Here is a 12,391-nt window from a genome sequence, read left to right as displayed (position 1 = left end):
CTTAGATGAACCTTTGGTCCACTTTTTGGCCCATTTACATAGTGATTTAAAAGCTCGTGTTCGAATTAATAATGATCGTGAGGTTTCGGGCGAGATTTTAATTGGCAGGGGGGTAAGACAAGGCTGTGTCCTAGCCCCCCTGCTTTTTATTTTATCATTCATTCATTCATGAACTTTATTTCGGCCACGAGGGCCATAAAAGCATAAATGAACTAAGCACATCTTTGGGCAAATTAACTACCGACGTCCCGCTCGTCAATGGTAAACCTCTTCCTGAACTTCTCTATGCGGATGATGCGGTCCTTATAGGTCGAACACCCAATGCACTGCGCACTTTAATCTCAGGCTTCGTTTCCTATATGGCCGATCTCGACTTATGTACAAATTTTTAAAAATCCTACATAATGTCTTGCGGCCCAAGGAAACACAAAATTCGCCATATTATGTCAGGGAATAATGTTTTAAATAGCACTTGCACTTTCCCTTACTTAGGCCTGTTGTTTTCTGATTTTGGATCCTGGCAACCTCATGTTGCCAGAGGGAGGAATAAATTGGGTAAAGCTATCAATTCTATAATTACCCTACGTCAACCAAAGCATGCTGAGGTCATTCTACCACTCTTACAAATTTATAAGACCCAGTGCCTACCTACAGGAACTTATGGTGCCGAGGTGTGGGGATATTCGAATTGCACTAATATCCAGACAGAAGAGAATAAATTCTGCAGGAAGGCCCTGGGGGGGGGGGGGTCATTTCGGCCCCCTCCTATGTGTGCCAAAGAGAATTGAATCTCCCCTATATAGAGGATTTTATAAAATCAAGACCCGCTTTGTTCTGGTTAAAAATTTGGCGAAATCCTGCTGCCTCCTTGACCCGTGATATAATTTCAGATTGCCTAAAAAGTGAGCGGGCCAATCATATTCCTTGGCTTAAGGCCGTACAGAAGAGTTTAGTAAGCGTGGAAATGGGGCACCTTTTTTCAGCACCCCAAACAATAGACTGCTCGCATAAGAATATAGTAAAAAGGGCTTTATACGACCTGTACCGAGCGAATAGAGAAAACATTGAATTTGTAAAGCCAGCTATCCTTAGGTACATCCCCATTCAAGAACCTTGTGATAGGCCACATAATATGCCCCATGGTTACTTGCGCAAGAAATTGGGTAGATGGAATAGGAGCTTGCTGTTTCGGTTCAGGGATGGAAGTGTGGTAAATTTACTTTGTTTCCCCTTAGGTTATATCCATAATTTGGGAAGTTTAAACTGCCCCTGTAACCAAGGTGGAAAACAAAGTTTGCTACATTTTACATTGTTTTGTGGTTTTTATGTAAAATATACCAAACACTTCCTAATCCCCTATTTTAGAGTCAGTGCTCTGACGGATTTTAATGCAGCTTTTAGAGATTTATTGATGTTAAGCACTGACGATGTAATCTTTAGAGTTAGTCGTTTTCTCCAAACTGCTGTCCGTTCCCGCGCTTCAATGAACACGGCCTGATAGGTTGCATTACCATTTTGCACTATTTGCACATTGCATTTTTGCACAATGGGTGCTTGCACACCTTAATGAATATGACCTGATAGGTTGCATTATTTGCACATTGCATCTTTGCACAATGGGTGTTCCTCTATACATGCTATGATTAATAATGTTTGTTTTTATTGTTCATCTGGATGATTATCATGTTTATACATATTTTAATGGATGTAAATTTTAGAGCTAATTGATTTTTATCTTCTGCTGTCTGATGTTGAGCGAAATGAACATGGCCTGAAGTATCTTTGTATTATTTGCACATTGCTATTTGCACCCATATCGGCCCCTTTTGCACATATTATAGCTATTTGATGTAGTTCCTATTGTTATAGGGATGAATGTTGTGATTTATATGTACTTTTATGGATGTTTTTAAATATATCCGAATAAAGATCATTTGAATTATTAACATCTTGACCGATTTCCTTAAGCTAATATCTTGTTTGATTTGATGGTTCTACCTAGCCGATGCCGAAATCACATTGTCCTTCTTGCCAGCTAGGCACAGCTCAACTTGATTATAGATAACTTTTGTTTTAAGGTATTCTAATGGACATGTCATATTGTCATGGCTAGTCTTTTAATGTGTTTTAAATGTACATTTAATGGTTTTAATTAACATGCATGGTAAAATAAACTATAAACTTGAAACCTTTTTAAGAGTGTGGAATTCACTCCCTGTGTCTGAGGTGTCTGTATGTGATATGTACACATATGTTTTGGGTGGGAATATAACAAAGCAGTATGAGTTGTTAAATGAGAACTAAGGGTAAGATATACTAACATTAGACATAGCGATTTCCTAATTGTTATTATCTCCAAATCACAATTAGGAAATTGCTCTTCCTAATGCATGAAACTAAATTCTGAGAAAGTGATGACCATGGGTATCAAGTCGGCATACCTCATGAATATTAATGAGGTAGATCATAATTTGTGACCCACTACGAATTGCAGCCATCCCAAGAATGGTGACCTGCTTGGTACAGCAGACCACCATGTCTGTGATTGCTTTTTAATAAATACATTTTTCCTTAAAAGAAAACAGGATGTATTAGAAATTGATTCTCCGGTTCAGGGGGGGCAAAACCCTACTCAAGCAGCAACCACTATCCTTGTCAGGATGAGGCACAAGCCAACCACAAATTAACTTGTGCTGAACCCTCTGGTAGCTTGGCACAGAGCAGTCAGGCTTAACTTAGAGGCAATGTGAAGAGTATTTATGCAGCATTTCAAACATTAACAAAGTGAAAACACAAGAAAAATTCCACACCAATTTAAATAGAGTGAAATTTCATAAATAAATCAAGGCTAAAACCACACAAACTCAAGCGGTAGAACTAGATGTATGCAATTTGTAAGATTGAACTGAAAATAGCACCAAAAAACCCTAAGCACAACTCACTGCTGTCTGGTCATGCGATTCTGGGAGAACGTCACATGTCCAGACCGACCATGATGGCTTGTGGGTCAGATACAGGGATCAGATTAGTCCGGGTGAAAAGTTACCCTCTCAGTTCAGCACAAAGAGTTCTGTTTACAGTAGAGGGGGCCTCGAGGAGCAGGGAGGTGGTGTGGAAAGTCGTCATTGTAGCACAAAGAGCAAGCAGGGAGTTGCAGGCAGTTCTCGCTTTTGCATGAAGATCCTGTTCTCGTCGCGGACGTTCGGGCCCGAACTGTCTGGTAGCGTTCCCTGTGAGCGGTCGATGCTGTAGCGCGAAGGGTCAGGCTGACAGAACTTACTGTTGGTGGGCAGAGTGAGCAACAATGTTTGGCACCAATGGGTCAGTTCGTGATCGATCGCAAAGAGCCCAAAAAATTCAATTCAGCTCCACTGAGGCTACACCAAAAGTCCAGGACCTAAGGGGCAACACAGGTGAAATAGAGGCTTAGTCCTGCTGTATCTGGGTGCTGGTTGAGAGGGTTGGGAGCCTGTTATGACCCTGTGACAGTCATTTTAGCAGCACAGCAGTCCTTCTTCCTGGCAGAGTCTCCCCAGGTCCAGAAATGTACTGAAGAGGTGGTGTCTGAGGTCCGATATTTTTACCAGGTGCCTCCTTTGAAGTGGGAGAAGCTTTTAGTCGTTTCTCTTTGTAGTGGAAAGGTTTCCTGCCTCCTCTGCCACTGGCCCCAGACTAACTACAGGGGGTATGCAGCCCTTTGTGTGGACCAGCCGTGAATCATTAAGTAAGACAAGTAAAGAAACAATTAAATGTTGACGCGAAGGTAATGAAGGAGACCACAAAGGTCTGGAGAGGAAATAGTGTCTATTTTAGAATGAAAGTAGTTATATCAGCACTACATTACATTATATGCAAACCTAACCCAATAGTACAATGGGGAGAGGAGTTGGCCTAACGCTAGGGTGGTCGACCTCGAATCTGGGGACCTGGGTTCGAGTCTCGGCACTGACGCTGAACATCCTGTGATTCTGGGCACATCACTTAATCTCCCCGTGCCTAACAAAAATGAATGTGTCCTCATGTAATGCAACTGGTGCTATGTAAAGCGCTCTGATACCCGATTCAGGTCAAGTTCACGCTATATAAAACTCTGTAAACTAAAATAAATAAATAAATAAATACAATGTGTACATACATGCTCGTGAGACAAGTGAACAGCGCAAGTAAGACGTGACAAAAAAGTGAGGTAACAGCGACACGGAGCGCAGAAACAATTTGTTTAATGGTCATGAAAACAGTCAGTAAGCAATTGGCAAAAAGATTTCAGCTGTTTAAGGACACCACAATAGCGCCCACAATTGCGCTGGATGGTTGACAGCGTTTCAACCTGAATGATTTCAGGTCATCATCAGGACCGGGTTACATGGATTATAAGAGTGCTGTATAGGGGTGAAAGAAGGGGAAAGATAATAACCAGGAGGTACCTATAGATGGTATGATGGAGAAAAAGGAAAGAACATGGAGGGCTACCTGTCGACATAGCAAGGTACCCCAATGAAGCAGAGTCAATTGATTCAATGCGAGAGTTTCTTAGAACAGTCTAGGGGACGGGAAAAGAAAGTAATGAAATTTGGTGAAGGCATGGGGGTACGAAAGGTTAAGGAAATCTAGCCATAAATGCATTTGAAAGCTTACCCTGTATAATTAGGAATGTCCTCATGGAGCAAGAGGCTTTTATTTAAAAGTGAGGTCAGAGGTCATAAACCGACGTCTTACGGGGGATGGGACATTCACGGGAAGAGGCCACACTTGAATGTGGGTAAGCAGGAATCTGGATACCAGCTGGAAAGTAGAAGTGAGGGTATAAGTAATGAAGAGTCTACATCGGTGTATAGGACTGGGCATATTGGCAGGCCGTCAGATACTAGGAGGAGGTTACCTGATTAGTGGGGGATCCAGGACGTGACTGCAAGACTGCAAGGTTTCAGAATCCACGGTGGAAGAAAGCTAAATTAATCCGGGGTCGAAAAACCAGCAAGCGTCTGGTGCCGAGAGGTGAGTAAATCCAGCCATGTACCGTGGAAAAGGTCGCGGTATGGGAGAGTGAGTGAACTTCCTTATGACGTGGTCGCAATGGGAGCTAGGGGATGGGGTCAAGGTGGCGAAAAGACTAGATCGGCCCGGTCGGGCAAGGGAAAGCAAATGGTACCCCCAGGGGGAGGGAAAGAGTAAAAAAGAGTAAGAAAGAGAGTATAGAAGACATATCTTCTTAGTGGACAGAGCGTTTTTGAGAAAACTAATCATTTTAACAGTATCTATACAAAGTAGTACTCAAGGATGTAAAATAAAACAGAAAAATCCAACAATGGTGTCCTGAATCAAGTACAATAAGCAGCATATTTACAATCATGGTAAGAGTAAGGTCATAAATGGCAGTATACATTTGTTAGTGTGACATTGGCCACGGCGTGAGTAAGTGCCAGAGCGAGTAACAAGATCTAGACATATAAACACAAATACCAGAGTCTCAAATGTAGTATAAATTAAGGGGTGACATCTGTGCTGCTACTGAAGGAAAACAATCATATGTAAGGATAAAAGACATATATACAAGTTTACAACAGTCATGTATAGTATGTGCAGCGGACATATTCCATATGAACCATTGTCATGACACACTAGGTAACATCTGAATTCTGTCAGGCAGAGGGGCCAGTGATTTGTTGTGAGGCTAAACTAATGGGCATCAATGGTGGTGTTCCATTCATCCAAAGTGTTTAAACCATTATTAACAGAGTTGCAGCATGCGATCCAATGACATTTGCTTCTGTTTAAAAGCAGTTGTAGGTTGCCGCCCCTTACGGGCAATGTAGGCTGGTCAATGACTTGTCATATCAAATCAGTTTCTGAATGTTTTTTTCTCCATATAGTGTGTTACCAGGGGGCAGTCTCACTTTTGCATTTGATTAGACTCTTGTGTTGTATTATGCGCTGTTTGACCATTTGGGTAAATTGACCATTGTCACAGGGGCAACGGATGGCGTAGATGACATTGGTGGTACGACAATTGGAGAATTGTTTAAATTGGTATGTGCGGTTATTAACCGTGAATTCCTTGGTGTTGGTGGTAAGAATGCAGACTGCGCAGTTCTGACACTTGTAATGTCCAAGTATCTCTGGTTGACCCCAGAGAGAGGTAAAGGACATGGTGTTTTTATTGCTGTTAGGCCAAGTAACTTCCCTGAGAAGTTGGTCAGATAGGTTGTTACCCCTTTTTTAGGAGAATAAGGGTGGTTCCTGTAAAATTGGATGTGTGCAAAGTACAGCCCAGTTCTTTTTAATTATTTTGCTGACTTTGTTTCTTGATGGGCAGTAGGTGGAGACAAAGGGAATGGGTGTGTTGGCACGTTTGGTGCTAGGTGATAGGAGGAGGTCCCTGTGGCAATACCATGCACGTTTGCAGGCTTCAGAGACAAAGCGTTTAGGATAGCCATGGCTGGTAAGATTGTCAGACAGGAAGGCAGCTTCATGGAAATAATCATGTTTCCATTTACAATTCCTTCGGATATGAAGGAACTGGCCATATGGGAGGCCATCACGGAGTCCCCGTGGATGGTAACTTAAGTATAGTAGGAGCGTGTTACGTTCTGTTGGTTTACGGAACAATGAAGATCTGATAGTACCCTCCTCTGCATGAAGAGTGAGATCCAGGAAAGGGAGGTCATTTGATTTGGATTCAGATGTAAATTTGAGATGGGGCTGGCAATTGTTTAGCGAGTTAATGAAAATGGACAGGTTGTCAGAGGTGTCATGCCAAAGTAAAAGGATGTCGTCAATGTATCTTCGCCACAGGCCAATTTGTTCAAAGAAGGGGTTGATAGAGGTGAGAATATGAGTGCTTTCCAGATTGTGGACATAAACAATAGCAAAGTTGGGAGCGAAGCATCCTCCCATAGAGACCCCCTTGATCTGTAGGTAGAATGTATCCTTGTATAGGAAGTAGTTGTTATTTAAGGCATTGTGGAGTAAGTCCATTATGAATTCAGTTTGAATGAGTTTAGGTCTGGAACGATTCTCAAGCAAGTTCTGGATGACCTGTAGTCCCTCGTTATGTGGGATATTAGTGTAGAGGGACTCAATGTCAAGACCGACCATCAGATCAGTCTCGATGTTGAATGGTCTGTCCTCAATGATGTTGATAAGGTCGGTACTGTCCTGTATGAAGGTGCAAGTGAGAGGAAGACATTCTTTTAAAATGGCATCCATGTATTTGCCAAGGGGTTCCAAGATGGAACCGCAACCAGAAACAATGAGGCAACCCGGGGGGTTGGTGGAGTTTTTGTGAATTTTGGGGAGGACATATATGAATTGGTGTTTCAACCTCCACTTCTTATAGTATACTTCGAGACACAAAATGAGATTTTGGTTCTGGGTCTTGGAAGTTTTATGTCTGGGGTTCTGCTTCTTTTGAAGTACATATGTCTCCACTACCTCTTCCTCTTGAAAAGCCATCTGTCACAGCAGGAGATATTCTGAAGCTGATAGTTCCACAACAAAGGCCATGGGAGTGACTATAGTTCACACCTGGATGTGAACGACAGCGATATGTGCATCAAAAGTTTACTTTCAGGCTCCCAGCCCCACTCTTTATGATTACCTCATCAGCCCCCCTCCGTCCTGAGATGTATCCAGGCCCCTTCCTTGTGAACTCTCACTGAATCAAAGAGCATTCTTTCAAGTGTACAGGGGGTGCCCCGCTCTCCTTTTTCAAGTGTGTCCCATGCAGAAATACACAGATCTGTCTAGAGGGATTCCTCTACTTCCTCATGTCTTCACCAGCCAGGCCTGGGCCTTCCAAAATGGAACCCAGGGTCCTCCATGTAATGTACCATTACAGGCACACTTGTATTCAGTGTATGTACACAGCGTACACACTGTCCAGCACTGTTGCATTCATGTTTTGCGCCACCAGAGGCACACATGCACTCAGCACCCACATTCACGCTGTGCACACTGCTCAGTACTATAGACTTTCTGTTTTGTGCCACTTGCAGGCACACCTACAGCCAGAGCAAACATTCACCATGCGCACACTGCACAACACTACACCCTTCATGCACAGTGCTGCTTACAGGTTTACATTTGCCAAGTAAATGCACTCATCATACACGCACTGCATAACACAACATCTTTCATGTACTGCACTTCTCTCAGATACCCATACACACAGTACATGCACTCACAATGCACACACTGCACAGCACTGCTCTGTCCCTGTACTAAACCCTTCACAGGCAGACATACAACCAGTACAGAGTCACTACTCCTGCACTGCACAGCACTTCACATCTAATTGATGTAGGACAGCATCAACTTAAGCACACAGCAGGAGAACTTTAAAAAGTCAGTGACTCTGTAGGCCAAGTTAAGAAAGACCTAGGATCTCCTACTTCTCATGCCACTGTTTGCTTTCACCACCGAAGCCAGTAACCTTCCACCACTATGAAGGCAGTGCTTTTGGCGCCCTTACTGGTCCAACAAGACCGCAACCTGTGAAACAGGCCTTTGTCATGGTGCACACACATGATCCATGTTTGCCTAAGACAACAAAAATCAGCATTAAGGATCCAGACAAAAGTATATTTGGGCAGTCAGGACAGGGGTACACAGCTATAACCATGCAGAGGACCTTTCCGTCCCAAAAGAGAGGAATATGAAATTGGTTGAGTTGTTCAGGGGATCCTCATTAGAGGAGGTGAGCAAAGAGGATGAAGAAAGAGACCAACCAGCCATGATAGTGATAGGTGAATGGCAAAAAAACAACACCAATGGTGTTGACGCCAAGTTGTAAAGCAGTGAAGACAGTCCAGAAGGGACTGAAAGAGAAAGGGCAGGTAGCAGACTTGTGAACTACAGCCTATATGGACAAATGAGAGGCAAAGAGGCAAGAAGAGGCAGCTGTGGAGGTGGGAGGACATGAGAGATAAAACACAGATGAAAAATGGCCGAGGTGTATAGAGTCCACAGCAGCACAGGTCATGGGCAACGGTCATGACTATGTAGGTGAATTTGGGATCCATGGGAGAATGAAGGCATCGATCAGAGTGCGGTGCTGGGTGATCAACAAGATGGGGAGGCAGGGGAAGGGAAGGAGCAAAGGCAAATATGCGAAAAAACCCAGGACACTGATTAGATTAGAGGCGTAGGAACCAGGGCTTCATCAGAACTTAGCCAGGGCTGCCACAGGGCAGGTTTTGGAAACATTTTCAGATACCGTACACTGAGCCATGTCTGAGGCTGACAATTTGAAATTATTTATGCTTGTTTGGGGGATTTTGCTGGTTTTGGGGGTTGGGACTGCTGTGGATCAACTGTGAGAGCACTTTGTGTGTTTTTAACCTCATTGTGTAACCTCATTGTGCAGAGTTTCCTGTTGTTGAATATTTGGCGGCCATGTTGCTGGTGCCGTTCCAAGTTTTTTTGTGCTTTACTGTTTGAGTGTCATGCTGATTTCCTCATGACCCAGCTATTATTTAAGCAAGGGTGGTGCACAGACACAACTGTAACGTTAGCGGAGTCTTGCATTTTTCACTCATGAGAAAGACACATCATAATTTTCAATATTTCAGTTTGTTTTGGAGGTTTGGCTGATTTTGGGGCTTGAAAACACTGTAGATCAACTGTGTGGATATTGTGTTTGTTTTTTACCCCATCGCATACCCACATTGTGTAGAGTTCACAGCTGTCAAATACTTGACGGCCATTTTGCTGGTGCAGTTCCAAGTTATTTTAGAGCTCTATCTTTGAGTGCAATGCTGATTTCCTTTCAGTAGTACTCCCCTGTACCTCTACATTGGTCTGACCATTTCGCAGTTCCTCTGACACTCCACATCAAAGATGCTGTTCCGCTATTGTCACGTTCTACCATGGTTTTTAGATAATGGGTTCTATTTTATACTGAAGCTTTCTTCTCCTATTTATAAGTGGATAGTCCAGAGATTTCTGGCATTCTGGAGGAGGACACGAGGGCAGTGGACTTGTGGAATCAACATTCTCTAGAGAGGGCACTGCCTCATAATTCTGGTTCTAAAAATTCAGGCGTACCACTGATCCCTGGTTTAAATATTCATTGCTGGTGCTATACAAAACATGTAAGTAGTTAGAGCAGGCTTTACAAAATGCTTACTATCAGAATGATTAAGTGAAACTTGGAAGTGCCTCTAAGGCCTTTTTTGGTGCTTGGTGTGCAGCGAGGGCAGCTCACTATGCTGATAAAACTGCCAGAGTGCAAAATTCATGTCTAGAGCTCTTTGTGATTATTAAGCCTTTTTTAGATCCGGCACAGATGGCACCATCCTCCTCGCTTTTTCAGCAAAGCTACAATGATTTAGCCAGTTTCTTTCACAATAAGACTGTGTGGTTATTTATACTTCTTTGGCTGTCCCTAGCGTTCAGGAGCAGAGTTCACTCTCAAGTAGTTCTTTGAAACATACTTGAGTGGATTTTCACCTCTTAAACTTTTCCGCTTTAGTGACTCTGTTTGAGTCCATTAAGTCTGGTTCTCCATGTGGCCCTTTGCCCCCAAGTATCATGCATAGGATACACTTGGTGTTGGTTTATATTAGAAATGGGGGTCTCTAGTGTTGGCAGGTTGTTAACCTGTCCAAGTATGGACCCTTCTTCCTAGTCAGGATAAGGGAGATACACTACTGAAATAACCCCTGCTCACCCCCTTGGTAGCCTGGTACGAGCAGACAGGCTTATCTGGGAGACTGCGTGTAAAGCATTTGCACATAACCAATAGTAATACCGTGAAAACACTATAAAAGACACCACAATATCCAATATTTTATCTGTGCAACACAAGACCAAAAACAATAAAAATCCACCTTACAGTTCTTAGAAATATCAAGATGCAAAAATAGACTTAAAATCCAGTTCCTTATAGTTGATAGCTCCATCCGGGGCTATCACGGTGTCGTGAATAACAAATCCAAACAGTTCTAGCTGGCCGCTGTGTCGCGGGCCGGCTACGACATTGGGAAGACCCGCAAAACAGTACCTTTAGAAATGCAGGGCATCGAAGACCTCTCGTTGAGCTCCAAAGAGCCGGCGTTGGCAGGCATCGGTTCCGGAGGTTGGTGCAGGAGTCATTGAGCCCTTGAAGTTACACGCGTTGTATATTTAACTCCTCGTGGTTAAAGTCGGGACGCTGGTGTCGGCGGGCATCAGGGCTGTGGTGCACAGTGCAGCGGTGTGGCGTGCAATGTCCTCAGGTTGCGGTGCAGGCAGCGGCTCAGTGACGGTCATCCAGCAGCGTTGGAGAGACCAGGGCTGCAGTGCGAAGTGAAGTGATGCTCGTCATGGTGCTGGCAGGTCACGGTGCAAGCAGCATCGTCATCGTTGCTGAAGTGCTGCTATCGGCTGACAAATGGTGCTGGCGTCGGTAGGCCAAGGCTGCGGTGCGGGATGAGGGAGGTGCGCCGTGTAACTTACAAGTGGTGCCTTCGAACCACGGTGCAAGCAGCAGCGTCGATGTCGGCATGGAACTTCGTCGTCAGTGATACCAGGGCGACGGCATGAGGCAAGGAGGTGCAAAGTGCGGAGCCCACAAGTCTCGGTGCAAGCAGCGGCTTGGTGGATGTGTCTGGCTTTGTCATCGGTGAGACCAGGGTTGCTGTGTGAAGGGCGGTGGTGCCTTCATGACACGGAGTCAGCAGTGGTGTCGTTGACGGCGTCGGGTTGCTTTTTCTTCTGTTGCAGCACAAACACACAGTTCCCAGTGCTGGTAGCAGATGAAGGTGAAGTCTTTGCTGTTCCTGAGACTTCTTGAACAAGGGGCAAGCTCTACCTTAAGCCCTTGGAGAAACTCAATCAACAAAGTTGCAAGAAGTTCAGTCCAGTCCTTTCTCTGCCCAAGACAGAAGCAGCCAGCCACTGCAGGCCAACACAGCAAAGCACACAGTGGTAGTTCCTCCTCACAGCTTTTCTAGCTCTTCTTCTTGACAGGTTTCTGAGTCCAAAAGAGTTCTAAAGTTCTGGGGTCTGGACCCCAGTATTTATACCACATTACCCTTTGTTCTCTTGTGGCAGAGAGTGTATGTGCACAGTTAAACCAATTCTGTCCTCTCTTGCCCAACTTCCTGGCAGGAGTTGGAGACAGGAATGCCCAAGGCAGACCAGGCCTATTCAGGTGCAAGGAAATCTCCTCCCACTCCTCTAAATGCAGCCCAGGTCTATTCAGCCCAGCCCAGCCCTGACTCATCCAGGAGAGGCAGGACACACCTCAACCCCCCCAGTGGCTGTCTGAAGAGAATGGACATCCCCAGCACCTGTCACTCCAAAACCAGACAGTCAATCCACAACCCAGCAGAGCACATATGATGACTAAGGGAGAAAAAAACACTTTCTAAAAGCGGTATTTTCAAATACACAACATAAAAAGCATCTT

This window comes from Triturus cristatus, chromosome 5_2 (genome assembly GCF_964204655.1).
Source record: "Triturus cristatus chromosome 5_2, aTriCri1.1, whole genome shotgun sequence".
NCBI lineage: Eukaryota > Metazoa > Chordata > Amphibia > Caudata > Salamandridae > Triturus > Triturus cristatus.
This window is presented reverse-complemented; position numbering follows the sequence as displayed.